Genomic DNA, 14,371 nt, shown 5'->3' with positions numbered 1-14,371 from the left:
GATCCAGTACTGAGCAGGAGGTTGGAGTATGCCAGAGTATGCTTCTAAGCAGGCAGCTGCCATTTCCCCATAGTTAATTAACAATTAACTTGTTTAAAACCATTCCGCTTGGAATGTAAACATGTCAGGTGATTTATACTTAGGTTTTTACTGTTTTGTGCATTGACTTAATGATCGCCTTGCACTGTATTTTTGCGTGTTTACTCAGAGGTAAGACAATGCCGCGTTTACTGGGGCTTACTCCCTTGTAAGTATGCTTTGAATTGTAGGCTCCGTCATCCTAGTATTTTTGACTGTAGGCCTAAGTTGAGAGACAGTTTGGGGGAACGGACTCCATAGTAGCAGCCCATAAATCATCAGCCACTAGAAAAGGGCAGTGGGGGATGTCTTTCCACTTTGGATGAGATCCTGCACAACTCTCAGGAGCTAGAGACTGCTGAGCTTCAACACATTTGGGAGGATTCCTTCTGTTTACACAGGGCCTGCCCCAGCAGGAGGTTGGGTTGGGTGCTCAGGGGCTGTGCTTAGAAGGAGGGGTTTTGGCTTTTCAAACAGGCGATGACTAAGTCAATTAATTGCTTAATTATGTAATGATTGTTTGTAACTTTGGAACTGTCAGTGTGGACTTGCCAAATCCAGCGTGTGCAGCTCTGTTATGTATACCTGTGGAGGGAGTACATGTGCGCACACACCCATGGATGCAAATCCATGCACGGCCCTGACCATGGAAGTGATAGAGATTGCACAGCTGAGCTTACTTCTGCACTTTGAATCAGCCCTGCAAAGCTGTGTCTTTGGCCCCATCTGCACTATGTATTTAAAAGAGTAACATACTACTTTAAACAACTATAGCAGGGGTCAGCAAACTTTTTCAGCAGGGGGCTGGTCCACTGTCCCTCAGACCTTGGGGGGGGGCTCACTATATTTTGAAAAATTAAATAAAAAAATGAACGAATTCCTATGCCCCACAAATAACCCAGAGATGCATTATAAATAAAAGCACAAATTCTACTCATGTAAATACACGCTGATTCCCGGATCATTCGTGGGCCGGATTTAGAAGGTGATTGGGCAGGATCCGGCCCCTGGGCCTTAATTTGTCTCCCCATGAACTATACTATATCATCTCTCAAAGAATAGAATCCTGGGAACTGCTGTTTGTTAAGGGTGCTGAGAGTTGTTGGGAGAACCCTATTCCCCTCAAGGAACGGTTTAACAGCCAATCTTTCTTCCCAGGGAATTCTGGGAATTGCAGCTCTATGAGAAGGATAGAGTTCCCTCAATAACTCTCAAGATACAGTGCCCAGGATTCTTTGGGGGAAAGCCAAGTGGTATGGTGTCATTTAAAATGTGTAGTGTAGATGGGGTCTTAACAAGAGACTTACTTCTTTTGCAAGAGATGCTTAAAAGTCAAAATGAGTGTGCCGTGTTGCATCTGTCCTGGAAGAGTATTCCACGGCATGGGACTGGCATGACATTAGATGCCTAAATTGTAGTTGAGGCCAGCTGGGCCTCTGTAACTGGTGGCAGTTCCTCCAGATGATCTCAGACTGAGCTGGAAGGTATCCTGGACCCAAGTGCTTCAGGCAATTGTGAACAAAAACAAGAGCTGTGAACCCAGCCAGTTCAGATGCTCTAGCAGAGGCAGAGCTGTAGCTAGGTGATCTTGCGCCCCTGGCAGAACTGCCAGATTACACCCCCTAGCCACGGACAAATTAGCTCTTCTTTCCGCCTCTCCTCCAACCCTCCCTCCACCCATTCAATTCACCCTCTATTTAAAACCATTTCCTATGAGGCAATAATCAATATTTATATTTATGGACATATTTTTAGCCGATTTTGTGCTTCCCCCATCACCTGTGCCCCTGGTGGGGCCCCACCTCTTCACTCCCTAACTACGGCCCTGAGCAGAGGTGTCATATGCTATCAACTGTTTGTACCCAGCAGCAGTCTAGCTGCTACTTTCTGCACACACTAGAGCTTCCCGACTAGGCCCAAGGGCAGCCTCACATAATAATCCAATCCTGAGGTGACCAGTAGCTGGACTATGGTGGGCAAGTAATATTATACAGTCATACCTTGGGTTGAATGTGCTTCAGGTTGAGTGCTTTTGGGTTGTGCTCCGCGGCAACCCAGAAGTAACGGAGTGCGTTACTTCTGGGTTTCACTGCTCGCGCATACACAGACGCTGAAAATGACGTCACGCGCATGCACGGAAGCGGCAAAATGTGCACGGAAGCGGCAAAATGCAGCCACAGAGACCACATTTTGATGCTAACAGTGTTGTGCGGATGCTGCGAAAAACTTGCAGGCCTAAGGAGCACCTAGCCAGTAAAAAGTTTAAAAGTTTGTGAACTAAGAGGCCTCCTCCTCTTTCTTGCTGCTGCTGCAGGATCGCCTGTCCTCTTTGAGCACGCAAGCAGTGACTAGCACGAGGAGATGAAGGAGCACGCTCCATTTCCCTGTCTGGAGGTTGGCCGTGGGCTCCCTTGCTGAGGTGTGGGCCTGCTTGAGCCGAATCACGGAGCACACATAGCCCTAGTCATAGCACAAACAAATGATCTATCTAGGCAGTTCTGAGAGAGCCATATAATCATGACAGGAACAAGCTCCACACTTTCATGGGCGGGTAGGATGTCCTTGGCTTGCCCTGGCAGCTGAACCAAAGTCACCTTGTCTGCACTGAGTCACAATGAATTGATGCGACTTGCCCCAAAAAGTCACATGTGAAAAAGTAGGTGGGGAGGACCAGCTTGCTGTTCAGCAAATGGCCTTTGCTAGAAGCTGTTCCAAAAATAATGTTATGAGTTTTCTATCAGATTTCTGTGAATGGGTCCCCCCCATCAATGTAGGTTACCTGAGGCACACTTGGCCAGAGATTTAGATTTATTAATAGTTCTGGCAAAGTTGCCAAGTGCCTTGTATTTTTGTTTCGGGGGAGATTGGATGATTATTACTGATGGTTGGGAAAGGCTGGAGAATCTTTCTACCTTCCCAGCTGAGGAATGTTGAAATCTAATCAGTGGATGAATGAATGGTTAAGAAAGAATCGAGATATCTTTACTTTTATTCATTGCTTACATTTCAATCCCACCCTTCTTTCAAAATAGCTCAGGGTGTTGTTGTTCATATCCCACCACCAGTTTTATCTCCACAAAAATCCGGTGAGGTAGTTGATATATAATGACTGACCTAAGGTTACCTATTCTGAGAGGGGTTGTGGTGTTGGTCTGTTGCAACAAAAAACCAACCAAGCAAACAAACAAAACAAAGAACCCTGAAAGACCAACATATTAACACATAAATGTAAGGCAGCTTCTAGACTGTCTTGATCGTCAAATTCAAAGTACGCAGTAGAAGTCACTTTGGCATTCTTTGCACCACAAACCTACTTCCAAATGGAGCTTTTTTGTGAGCAAGAAAATGGTAGGAAAACGTACAACAATTGCTTGGCGTCACTTGAGGCCCCCACTTGCATTATACATTTTTATGTTATTTCATTTCATTTATTTAATAAAATTTGTACCCTGCTTCGCTGTAAAAAACGAACAAAACCGAAGCAGTTTACAATACATTTAAAGCAGTATCATACTGCTTTAAACAGTCATGGCTTCCCCCAAGGATTCTTGGGAGTGCTAACGGTTGTTAGAAGACCCCTATTTCCATCAGAGAGCTAAAATTTCCAGAGTTTCCTGGGAGGAGGGAATGACTGTTAAACCGCTCTGAGATTATCAATAGAAGTCAAAATTAAAAACAAGGTTTTTTTTTTTCCAACAGAATATAAAGAAAATTGTCAAAAGAGCATTATAAGCTACAATTACAGATTAAATCAGATGTCAGCTTTATATGTCTGGGTAGGTTTGCCTAAACAAGAAAGTTTTTAGCAGGTGTTGAAAAAGGATACAGTGAAGGTACCTTCCTAATGTCAAGAGGCAGGTAGTTCCGCAGTGTAGAAGCTGCCGCACTAAAAGATCAATTCCTTACAAATACGTAAAAGGCACCATGCTTCACTTTTAAAAGTGCAAGTTCTGCAGACTGAAGCACTTCAGTAGGCATATGTGAAGCAAATATGAATCCATTTCGTAAAAATGAACGAAAAGTGATGCCAGCCACACACTGTGCAAATTCCCCTCTATACATTTATGCAACATTTACGTTTGGGTTGTTGCCGAGGGCGTAGGAAAAGCACTCTGTGGCCCCATCCCACCTTGCCGGCTTGTTCCAGACTTAAAAGTAGCAAAATAAAAGTGCAAACTTCCTGAATTGTTCTCTTGTATTTACTTTTTCTCTTGGCCTTTGGAGGCTGGCTTTGCTGACTGGCTTTCCTGCTACGCTTCCCACTCTCTTGCCTTGGTGTTTGCTTTTAATTAAAAGCAAAAGAGGCAGCTGAGGGGAGACCCGAGTCAATTTAGCTCCGTTTATTGGAGAGCAGCCATTTTGGAGGCTTGCTCCACTACCCCCAACATTGCTCAGAACTTGGAGCGCTATTCGTAATTAGCTGGTCTTTGCTCATCATCCTTGGTCTTTGCTTTGACATAAACATGCACAGCAAGTTCCTACATGGTCTAATTAAACACCTCTCCCCCATGAGGAGGATGTGAAAGGCTTGTAATACCTGCTGGAATAAGAGAGCGCGGACAGGGTGCAGCTGAGGTCTACTCCTGTTGGTAGTTTCAACAGGAGCCAAGCCAGAAGATGGGCTCGTTTCACCTCTCCTGCCCTCAGCAAAGGGCTTCAGAACCAGCTCTTCACAGGGCTTGGCATCTGAAGCCTGTTTTAAGTGCCAGGGATCTGGCATGGGAGCATGTGGTGCACTGTGTCAATACGAGAGAGAGTGTGTGTTTGTGGGCATGTGAAGACTACAGTGGTACCTTGGGTTAAGTACTTTATTCGTTCTGGAGGTCCGTTCTTAACCTGAAACAGGTATGTATCCTGAAGCATATGTAACCCAAGGTACCACTGTGTGGTACCTCGGGTTACATACGCTTCAGGTTATAGACTCCGCTAACCCAGAAATAGTACCTCAGGTTAAGAACTTTGCTTCAGGATGAGAACAGAAATCGTGCTCTGGCAGCGCGGCGGCAGCAGGAGGCTCCATTAGCTAAAGTGGTGCTTCAGGTTAAGAACAGTTTCAGGTTAAGAATGGACCTCCGGAACGAATTAAGTACTTAACCCAAGGTACCACTGTATGTTTTTTTCTTTTAAAATCATGCTAAAAAGTGGGGGTCTTCTTATACTGTACATGTGTAGTGCATAGGGTAGACGTTTGATTGGTTGCTCAACAACTCTGTGCCATCTCCCCCCATTTTGTTAAATTTGAGTCCCCCAAAATAAGGGGCGTCCTATACATGGGGGCGTCTTATAAACAGAAAAGTATGGTATTTGTTTTTTTAAAAATGAAAAGTGAAAATCTCTAACCGTTTTAATTATGCAGGGCAAGCATCGATATAGGTTACTGAGCACCATTCACTAAGAACCAAACTTGACCACCTCAGGGCTGCTTCTCGGTTGCATCCACACACAACTCCCAGCATCCCTGCTCATGCTTGTTGGGCTGATACGAGTTCTAGTTCAGCGACATCTGGAGACAAAACCAAAGGTTCTCCACACCTGGCCTATGTGATGCAGTTAAATCATTTTAAAATACAGTGGTACCTCGGTTGTCAAACATAATCTGTTCCGGAAGACCGTTCGGCTTCCGAAACGTTCGAAAACTGAGGTGCGGCTTCCCATTGTTTGCAAGAGCTTCTTGCAGTCAGCGGAAGCTGCGGCGCACATTTGAGTTCCAAAGAGCGTTCGAAAATGGAAAAATTTACTTCCAGGTTTTTGGCGTTTGAGAACCGAAACGTTTGACAATGGAGGCATTTGGGAACCGAGGTACCACTGTATATGACTCTGCCTATTTCTGCGTTCTGGATTTTTGGTGAAGATTCGAAGCACTGAGCTTTGTGAACTCAGGCTGGCGTCATCTTGATTATATTTTGGCGCTTCCTTAAAACACTCTTATTTAAGAAGGCCTTTGCAGCTGTGCCATTCCAATTCTGTTTCTTCCACACTGCAACTGCGTTTTAAACTGAATATTGTTTGCGCTTTTTCTTTTTTGTACATTGTTTTATCTTTATTATAGCGACTTCAGTGAAGAGGCGGCATAGGAATGTTTGAAATATTACTGCTAAGGAGGTTCCTCATCCCTTAAGGCCCCAGACAACAAAATTTACAGCTACAGGCCTGCCAGGAAGTACCACTGTGGGAAGGAGCATTTGTCAAGTTAAGCTGAGATTAACTTTACATGGTTAACCTTATTCTGGAAGAGAAAGCTCTGCAGCCCCACCCGGTGAACTGTCTGCCTTCAGTCCGAATGTGGCGTGGGATGCTTCTGCATGTTTCAGCTGAATCTGTGAACAGAAACCTCCCAACTTGTTTCATGCACTGGCTCTGTTCATCTGGGGACCCTGCTTTTTGCAGTGTTCCTGATCATGTATTCAGATGCGGGTGGCGCTGCGGTCTAAACCACTGAGCCTCTTGGACTTGCCAATCAAAAGGTTGGCGGTTCAAATCCCCGCAACAGAGTGAGTGCCTGTTGCTCTGTCCCAGCTCCTGCCAACCTAGCATGCCAGTGCAAGTAGATAAATAGGTACCACTGCAGCGGGAAGGTAAATAGTGTTTCCGTGTGCTCTGGCACCTGTCACGGTGTCCCGTTGCACCAGAAGTGGTTTAGTCCTCCTGGCCACATGACCCGGAAAGCTGTCTGTGGACAAACACCAGCTCCCTTGGCCTGAAAGCGAGATGAGCGCCGCAACCCCATAGTTGTCTTTGACTGGACTTAACCATCCAGAGGTCCTTTACCTTTCACCTATTCAGAATTTATGTGGGTGCGGCAATATCTGAAAAACCACCTCCATCTCTACAGACTGGTTTTAAGATTGGCAGAGGAGTCTCTCTGGCTAGTTCCACCACTTTTGATAATGTGAGGAATGGGAACTGTTTTTATGGAAGCCCCTAAATTGTGTTACTCCCTCCTCACAGATCTAGCGCTACCATTATTCAATTTCTGCCATATGCTGAAGGCACACCTCTTTATCCTGACCTACCGGCAGTGAAAGTTCTTTTTGCTGGGACCCATCTCTTTTGCTGAATCAATATTCTTCTAATCTGCTTTTACTTGTTTTAATGATTGCAACTGTTTTATTTGTTTTTATAACTATATATTATGTTGTAGCTTGCCCTTGGGCCTTATGGCGAAAGGCGGGTGAGAAATCTTATAAATAAATAAAAATCAACACCAGTGGTTCCCAAACTCCCCCCCCCCACAGACCACTTGAAAAGTGCTTGGCAGACCACTTAAGGGTTTTGGGGTTTTTTGCCTGCCCTAGCAATTTTAATGTGCTGTTCTAGATGCTGTATGATTTGTTACTGTATTTTTGTCAAACACACTGTGGAGCACAGGAACAAAGCTAAGGAAAAACACTTAGAATCATTGTGTTGGAGGGTGCTTGCGGGTCATGCCATCTGTGCAGTGCCATGTAGGATATTTTAGATTTTATTGAGCCAAAGCTCAATATCCTTAAGAACAAAGGGACTTGCGTCTCTGAAATGCCAGGTAATGTACACGTGTCGTATCTATTTATCTGTTCCTAATTTTTAGACAAAACAACATTGTGGAAGAGATTTTGCTGGCGTCAATGGATTCTGCATTTTGGCAGCTGTTGTCAAAAGGAGTTCTGCTTCTATTACGACCCTGGCATAATTAGTCACACTCACTACTACACATTCACTGTTGTGTCATGGGCAGAATCCTTTTTCCTTCTCCCATTCACCCCTTGGCGGGTGGCCAACCACCGATGTTCTAGCAGGCCATTATTATTGTTTATTATATAGACTTGATTTGGGTGGAGATGTCCGCTTTGGGTGAGACATATAACATGTGAGCCAGTGTGAGCTCATGGATGCTGGGCACAGGTCATTTGGGCTTGTCTTGGGCTGGGTTGCTCCCTTGGTTCACCTGGTTTGGCTTTGGTGTGGCAGGAGGGGTATGTGCAAGAGGACAGTGTCAGGACTCCTCCACGCCCCCCCGGCAGCAGCAGGAGCAAATGACATTATCTGTTGGAGCACCTCAACTCAAGGTGGCATCTATGAGTGTGAGGCGCCCTGATTTAGCCTCATAATCATCTCATAATAAGGTGGGCACAGGTCGTAACAGCAACGGGCCCAGTGAACTTCGTGGCTGGTCAGGGATGTGGATCCCAGGCTTACCAGTCAATATGATGGGGGGAAGGGCTGCAGCCCTTTCTGCTTTTGCATGCAGAAGATCTCCATTTCCCAGTCCAATCTTCATCTCCAGATTAGGGCTGTGAACATCAACAGCTTGAAACCAGGGAGGGCTTCTGCTAGTCAGCACAGATCGTATTCTGCTAGAGGGACCCTTGCCACTTTACTATTCTACAACTGTCAGCTGATCACAATAAGTTTGGCTATTATGCTATGAACTATAATGCTCTTTGGGATATATGTATGCATGTATAGAATACATCAACACAGGGGCCTGCATTTTTGGACTGCACTTGTGGGTGTGGCTTTGAGGACCACCATGACAAGCTTCTACTACACTTTACCACCACCACTCTGTGATCTCGCATGGGTCACATGGCTGGGAAGATGTGTGGCCTGGTTTTGGGAGTTAATATGTTGCAGAGTGCATACCAGGCTGCTTTTTTGTTTACAACAAGGAGCCCAAGGGCTTGCACTGCCTGTCAGCTTCCTCCTTCTTGGTCTGGCCTTGCAGAACTCAGCAGGGAGCAGGGATAAGGACAAATCTACACAGAGTTGGCTCTGTCAGTTATGGTCTGTGACTCCACCTACTGCGGGGCTCGCTGCCCTCCACCCCACCAGCCCCAGTGGTCACCCACCACCCTTGATCTCTTTACAAATTTACAACTCAGCATTGCTTATGGGAAGGGCTAACTATTCTGCAAGGGGGTGGGGCAGAGCCTAAACACAGTGTGTGAATCGGCTTTTGTTTGCACTGCAGAACCTCCCCTGTTGCACAAGACCTCGCCTTTAGCTTCTTTCACAATTGGCTGTGAACTAAGCAGCAGTGCAATTGTTCTCCATAATTGGCAACACTGGAAATCAAAGCTCATTGCAGGAACTTCCAAAGAACACAAACAGCACCAGCAGACACATCTTCCACTAGCATGGATGCAAACGTGTGTGCATGTGCTTGAGGGATTTGGCAGTGTTCCCATTCCCCACTGTGCTCTGCTTAAGGCTAGTCTCTAGATGAGCATTTCACAGTGTTCCGGACTGGAGGGGCTCCCACATCTGTGTTTATTCTTGGATTGGTGTTCCTCGTGCACAAACATTTTTGCAGCACCCACCAGTGCTGGATTAACCAATAATAAGACTAAGCATGTGCTTAGGGCACTAACAAAGTAGGGACAAAAAAAAGAGAGGTTCTTGTTGTTGTTGTTAAAAGCATTTGACATTTGATTTTTCAAAGGAGGCATCTCCAAAGGTCTTACTCTGGCCCTGAAGTCCACACAATGTTGTTGGGGGCGGGGGAAGACATGTCAGTCCATGCTTTTTCTCAAGTTAAGGATTTACCCTGTCCAGGAGAAACCCAATAAGAGTAAAAACAAAATATCCCAATGGCCCATTTGCAAATTATGCCCCCTTTTGGAAGCACCCTCTGCCTCTCAGCATAAGAAGAAGAAGAGGAGTTTGGATTTGATATCCCGCTTTATCACTACCCCAAGGAATCTCAAAGCGGCTAACAAACTCCTTTCCCTTCCTCCCCGACAACAAACACTCTGTGAGGTGAGGGGGGTATGAGAGACTTCAGAGAAGTGTGACTGGCCCAAGGTCACCCAGCAGCTGCATGTGGAGGAGCAGAGACGTGAACCCCGTTCACCAGATTACGAGTCCACCGTTCTTAACCACTAGGAGTAAACCCAACACAAATCTGCAGTGGACTCCCTAAGATGGTTGGATGGCACCATGTACGCCTACAGTCCTCCTGGCACTCCTGAAGCCAAGCTGGTGCCAAATGTGTGGCTCTGCTTTCCAGCACGGCCAAGAGGAGGGTTTTGTTGTCTGAGCAGCCAAAGACCTCCATGCGCACTGCCCAGTCGTGCGCCCCGGGGGAGGTCATTTTGGTGCTGCTAATGCAGCGATTTGACTTCAATCCATTGTCTCTCGAGACAGTCAGATGCCAACAAAATAGAAATAGATATAAAGGCTACACCTCTGATCACTCCTGGCCATTGGCCATGCTGGCAGAGTCTGATGGGAGCTGGAGTCCAGCAATGTCTCCCACATTGGTTACCCCCAACCCAGGCCACTTAGGAGTTTCAAGGTGATTACCAAGTCTTTGAATTGCTCTGGAAACTGGTGGAGGTACTGCAGGATAGGCATGAGATTGTCTCACGAGGCCAGCACACATCACATTCCTTGCTACTGCCTTCTGGGCCAGCTGAAGGTTCCAAAGGCAGCCCCCCCCCATGCAGGGTGCAATGCAGTAATCCAGTCTAGACGTCACTAAGGCATGAGTTGCCGTCGCCCCACCTGACCTCAGGAGCAGGAGCAGCTGGTGCACCCATCTAAATTGGGTAAAAGATGCACATAGCTGCTACATGGGCATGAAGGTACAAGGCCAAATCAAGAAGAAAACCAGACGCCTGATTCTTCAAGTACCACCCCACCCCAAACAGGGCTGAATTCCTTTCTTTGCCATTTGTGAGCCTGGCAGTCCTCCTCTCCTGAGGCAGGTTTTTAAGCCCGCCTGGTAGCGCTTGCTTCTTCTGCTAGACCTGGAGTGGGTAAGTTGTATATGTGACTCACGGCCAGCTGGAGCTGTTCCATCAAGAGGTCACAGAGACCTGTTTTACAGGTTCCTCTCTTCTTTTTTTGGTCATTCCTAAGCACCCGAGAAATGACTGAGGTGTATGAAATCTGCTGTCATTGAAGGGAAAAGCAACAACAAGCCCGCTGAGTTGATAAAAGTCCTTGTGCCCTAAGCAAGGTGATTCCCTCACCTTTACACCTTTACATTTTGGCCTTGAATGGGCAGCATCTGCTTCCATGTTCCATCCCTGCTTTGTGGCATGTGGCAAGCATACCTGGCTTCACCCATCTGCCACGTGCGCACACACCTTGTTGCTAGAAACCTCTTGCGCTGAGCACAAGGGCAGGAGAGCAGAGTCCACCGTTCTTGTTTAACCATTTCCTACGCAAGAACACATGGAGATGACGCGTTAAGCCCAGGTCTCCCAATCGTGTGTTTTTCCTGCTTTTAAAAGGCCAACCATGCCTTTCCTTGTCGAACCAGATGAATAAGATACTTTTGTCCCCTTCCTGTCCTGCACAGGCCGATGGTGCAAATCTGCATAAAATTTGTATATGCTGATAGACATATATAGATGCAAGATTAGGCTGAATTTTCGGGTTGGGGAAAAGAGGGACACAAACTCCAGCTGCCAGCTTATTTTGAGCTATGGGGTGCTAACAGGGTTTCCTGGGCCCAGTGTACAGTACAGTGGTACCTCGGGTTACATACGCTTCCGGTTACAGACTCCGCTAACCCAGAAATAATACCTCAGGTTAAGAACTTTGCTTCAGGATGAGAACAGAAATTGCGCGGCAGCGGCGGCGGCACAGCAGCAGTGGGAGGCCCCATTAGCTAAAGTGGTGCTTCAGGTTAAGAACAGTTTCAGGTTAAGAACAGACCTGTGGAATGAATTAAGTACGTAACCAGAGGTACCACTGTATGTGGATTGGGCCCTCTTTTGCCTCACCCGCAGTTTATTAGCAAGAACGGTTGCTTATGTACATATGAATGCCAGAGTTTAGAAAGTTCATTTTAAAAAGGAACGAGTCCTGGTTCAAGTTCCACTAACTGCAGTTCACATTAACTTGCAGTGCTGGGTTCAAATCATGCAGTACTATGGGAAGTTTCCCTAAGTATGCAAGCTGGGAAATTAGTCACCTTCTTTGGTCTTATACATTCTACTGTATAATCACGAGATCCGGAAATCTGCGTGGATGTGGTTGCCCAGAAGCAGGCAGCTGTCCTTTCCCCGCGCACAAATAACAGAATCTGAAAATATATGCCCAGCGTCTGCTAAACTAGAAACTAGAAAGGGTCTGCACAGACTTTCTAAGGCTATTTCTTAAATTTGCTGCTGTTCACTGGGTTCCTCTGCCTTAATTCAACCAGCTGTCCTCACTGAAATCAATGGGGCCAGCCCCTCTTCCCTCAGGGTATTTGAAGCGCCAAGGAGCCGTGACTCAGTAATATGAAACGGCCCCAAACTGGAACACCATCTTCTGGGTGAGTCACATGTGTGAGTCACATGACCTGCATGAGATTGCGGACTCCCAAAAACGCTTTTTGGGGGGCACAGTGCCCCAAAATGCATGTTTTGGGGCACTGCATAATATCACCGCCTTGAAAAAAGACCCTTCTGGGGGCGAGAGTGCGACAAGAGATTGCAGCGGCCATTGGGACCACTGTTCTCTCACAAGAAATTACGGGACTGTTCCATTTCCCCCCTGGGACAGTTGACGGATATGAGCTCTGTGTTACAAATATGTCTGTGAATGTGACGTGAATGCTGGCAACATTAAACCTGCCGTGTGGGAATCCCTCACAGACAACCGCAGGGCCTGGAGACAGACAATCAGGTTGTGTATCCATAGCAGTGGCCAGAGGAGAAATGACCGCTGGGTGGAGCGCAGAGCGGAGAAACGCCATGGTGCATCTGTAGCAACGCAACCAGACGCCTTCATCTGCCCCAGCTGCAACAAAACATGTCTTTCCCGCATCAATCTCTACAGCCACAGCTGGCATTGCAACTGTCCAACACTTGGACTTCACTTGCAAAGGCATACTCCTCCTTTGTCTCCAGAGACAGACGGATGCCAACAATAACAATCTCTCAACCATACACTCACACTCATTTTGTTGTTGTTGTGAACAATTCCTTATTGTTCTTCAGCCAACATGATTCCCAGAGTGCTTTGCAGAGAAAATATAGAAGCAATCAGATCAGTGCAATGAAATAGAGTACATAATCCTTTATTTATTTATTTATTTATTTATTTGCTTGTTTCAAAAGACGCAGTTATATAACAAGGTCAAAGCCTGGAGATAAAAATGTACAAAGCCTCTGGGAATAACAAAGAAAGGTCTTTGTTTGGCATCGAAGGCTGTGTACACACGATATATTTAAAGCACAATGGGGTCATTCCATATCAAGTGATCCAGCTTTTTTTACTTCATGTCATCCAATTTTCTTAACATTTTGTACACTTGTTGAATGATCAAAACTAAGTTGAAATCTATTTTTTTTTTATCTTGTCCCGTTTTTGAGTTATGAGGGTTTGGAATTAAAAAAACACAGACAATTTTGGCCTTGCCGGACTACACAAAAACCTTAAAAGCTCAGCCCAGAATTGAGATACATCAAAACTAAAAATACAAATCTCTTTAGAACTTCATGGGCTTCAATATGATATGTCACAAGATAGAGTTACTTTGAATTTTAAATTTAAGTTACAAAATTTAAAATTTAAAAAAAGGTTTTTAAAAAAATTAATGTGATACAACATTTTTTTAAAAAATGCATTGATTGTTTAATATTTCTAAGAGCTACCTGCAAAATTTCATCTTGAGATCTCAATGGGATCACATTAAAACTATATATATACCTGTATATATTGTACATACAAAATATACAAAAGAATTATGGGCGCTGTAGTTTATCCCTCACAAGACAGAATTTCTGGCAACCCTTAACAAGCTGCAGTTCCCTGAGAAGAGGGATTGATTGTTAAACCACAGAGAATTGTAGCTTTTTGAGGGGAATAGGGGTCTCTCAGCCCCCTTAAAAAACGACCACGTCCAGGATTCTTTAGGGGAAGCCATGACTGTTTAAAATAGTATGATACTGTTTTAAATACATACCCTCTAGTCTAGTATAAAGCAGCCCCAAACCGGGGTGCCATTTTCTGGGGCCTGTGTGAGTCATGTGACCCATGTGAGATCGCAGCCCCCACAAATGTACTTTTTTCAGACATGGCGCCAAAAAATGCCCGTTTTGGGGTGCCATGCAAGGTCACTTCCCTGAAAAAGTGCTTCCCTCCCCCAGGGCGAGAGTATGGCCTGAAATTGCACAAAATTGCGGTGGCCATTTTGGCCGCCATCTTCTCACAAGAATAAATAGGATGCCATTTTCCCCCCCAGGACAGTTGGCAGATGTGTAAATATATAATGTAGATGGGGCCTTAAAAGTTCAGGTCTGGCAGGTGGGTCAACAGGAAAAAAAGTCTTTTTGCAGTTGTGGCATGATGAATTTGGAATGCCCTCCCCAGA

The 14,371-nt window shown here is 45.6% G+C and overlaps 1 long non-coding RNA gene across 1 annotated transcript in view; it reads left to right on the top strand.

Moving 5' to 3' along the window:
- Nucleotides 1–166: 166 nt before the first annotated feature.
- LOC309346306 overlaps nucleotides 167–14,371 on the top strand; it is a 92,002-nt gene continuing 77,797 nt past the window's right edge. The window contains exon 1 of the long non-coding RNA XR_014158588.1: nucleotides 167–210. This is a non-coding gene — a long non-coding RNA (uncharacterized lncRNA). The remainder of the gene's footprint in view (nucleotides 211–14,371) is intronic.

Source organism: Podarcis erhardii (assembly GCF_964252035.2).
Source record: "Podarcis erhardii genome assembly, chromosome: 7".
Taxonomy (NCBI): Eukaryota; Metazoa; Chordata; class Lepidosauria; order Squamata; family Lacertidae; genus Podarcis; species Podarcis erhardii.
This window is presented reverse-complemented; position numbering and strand designations above follow the sequence as displayed.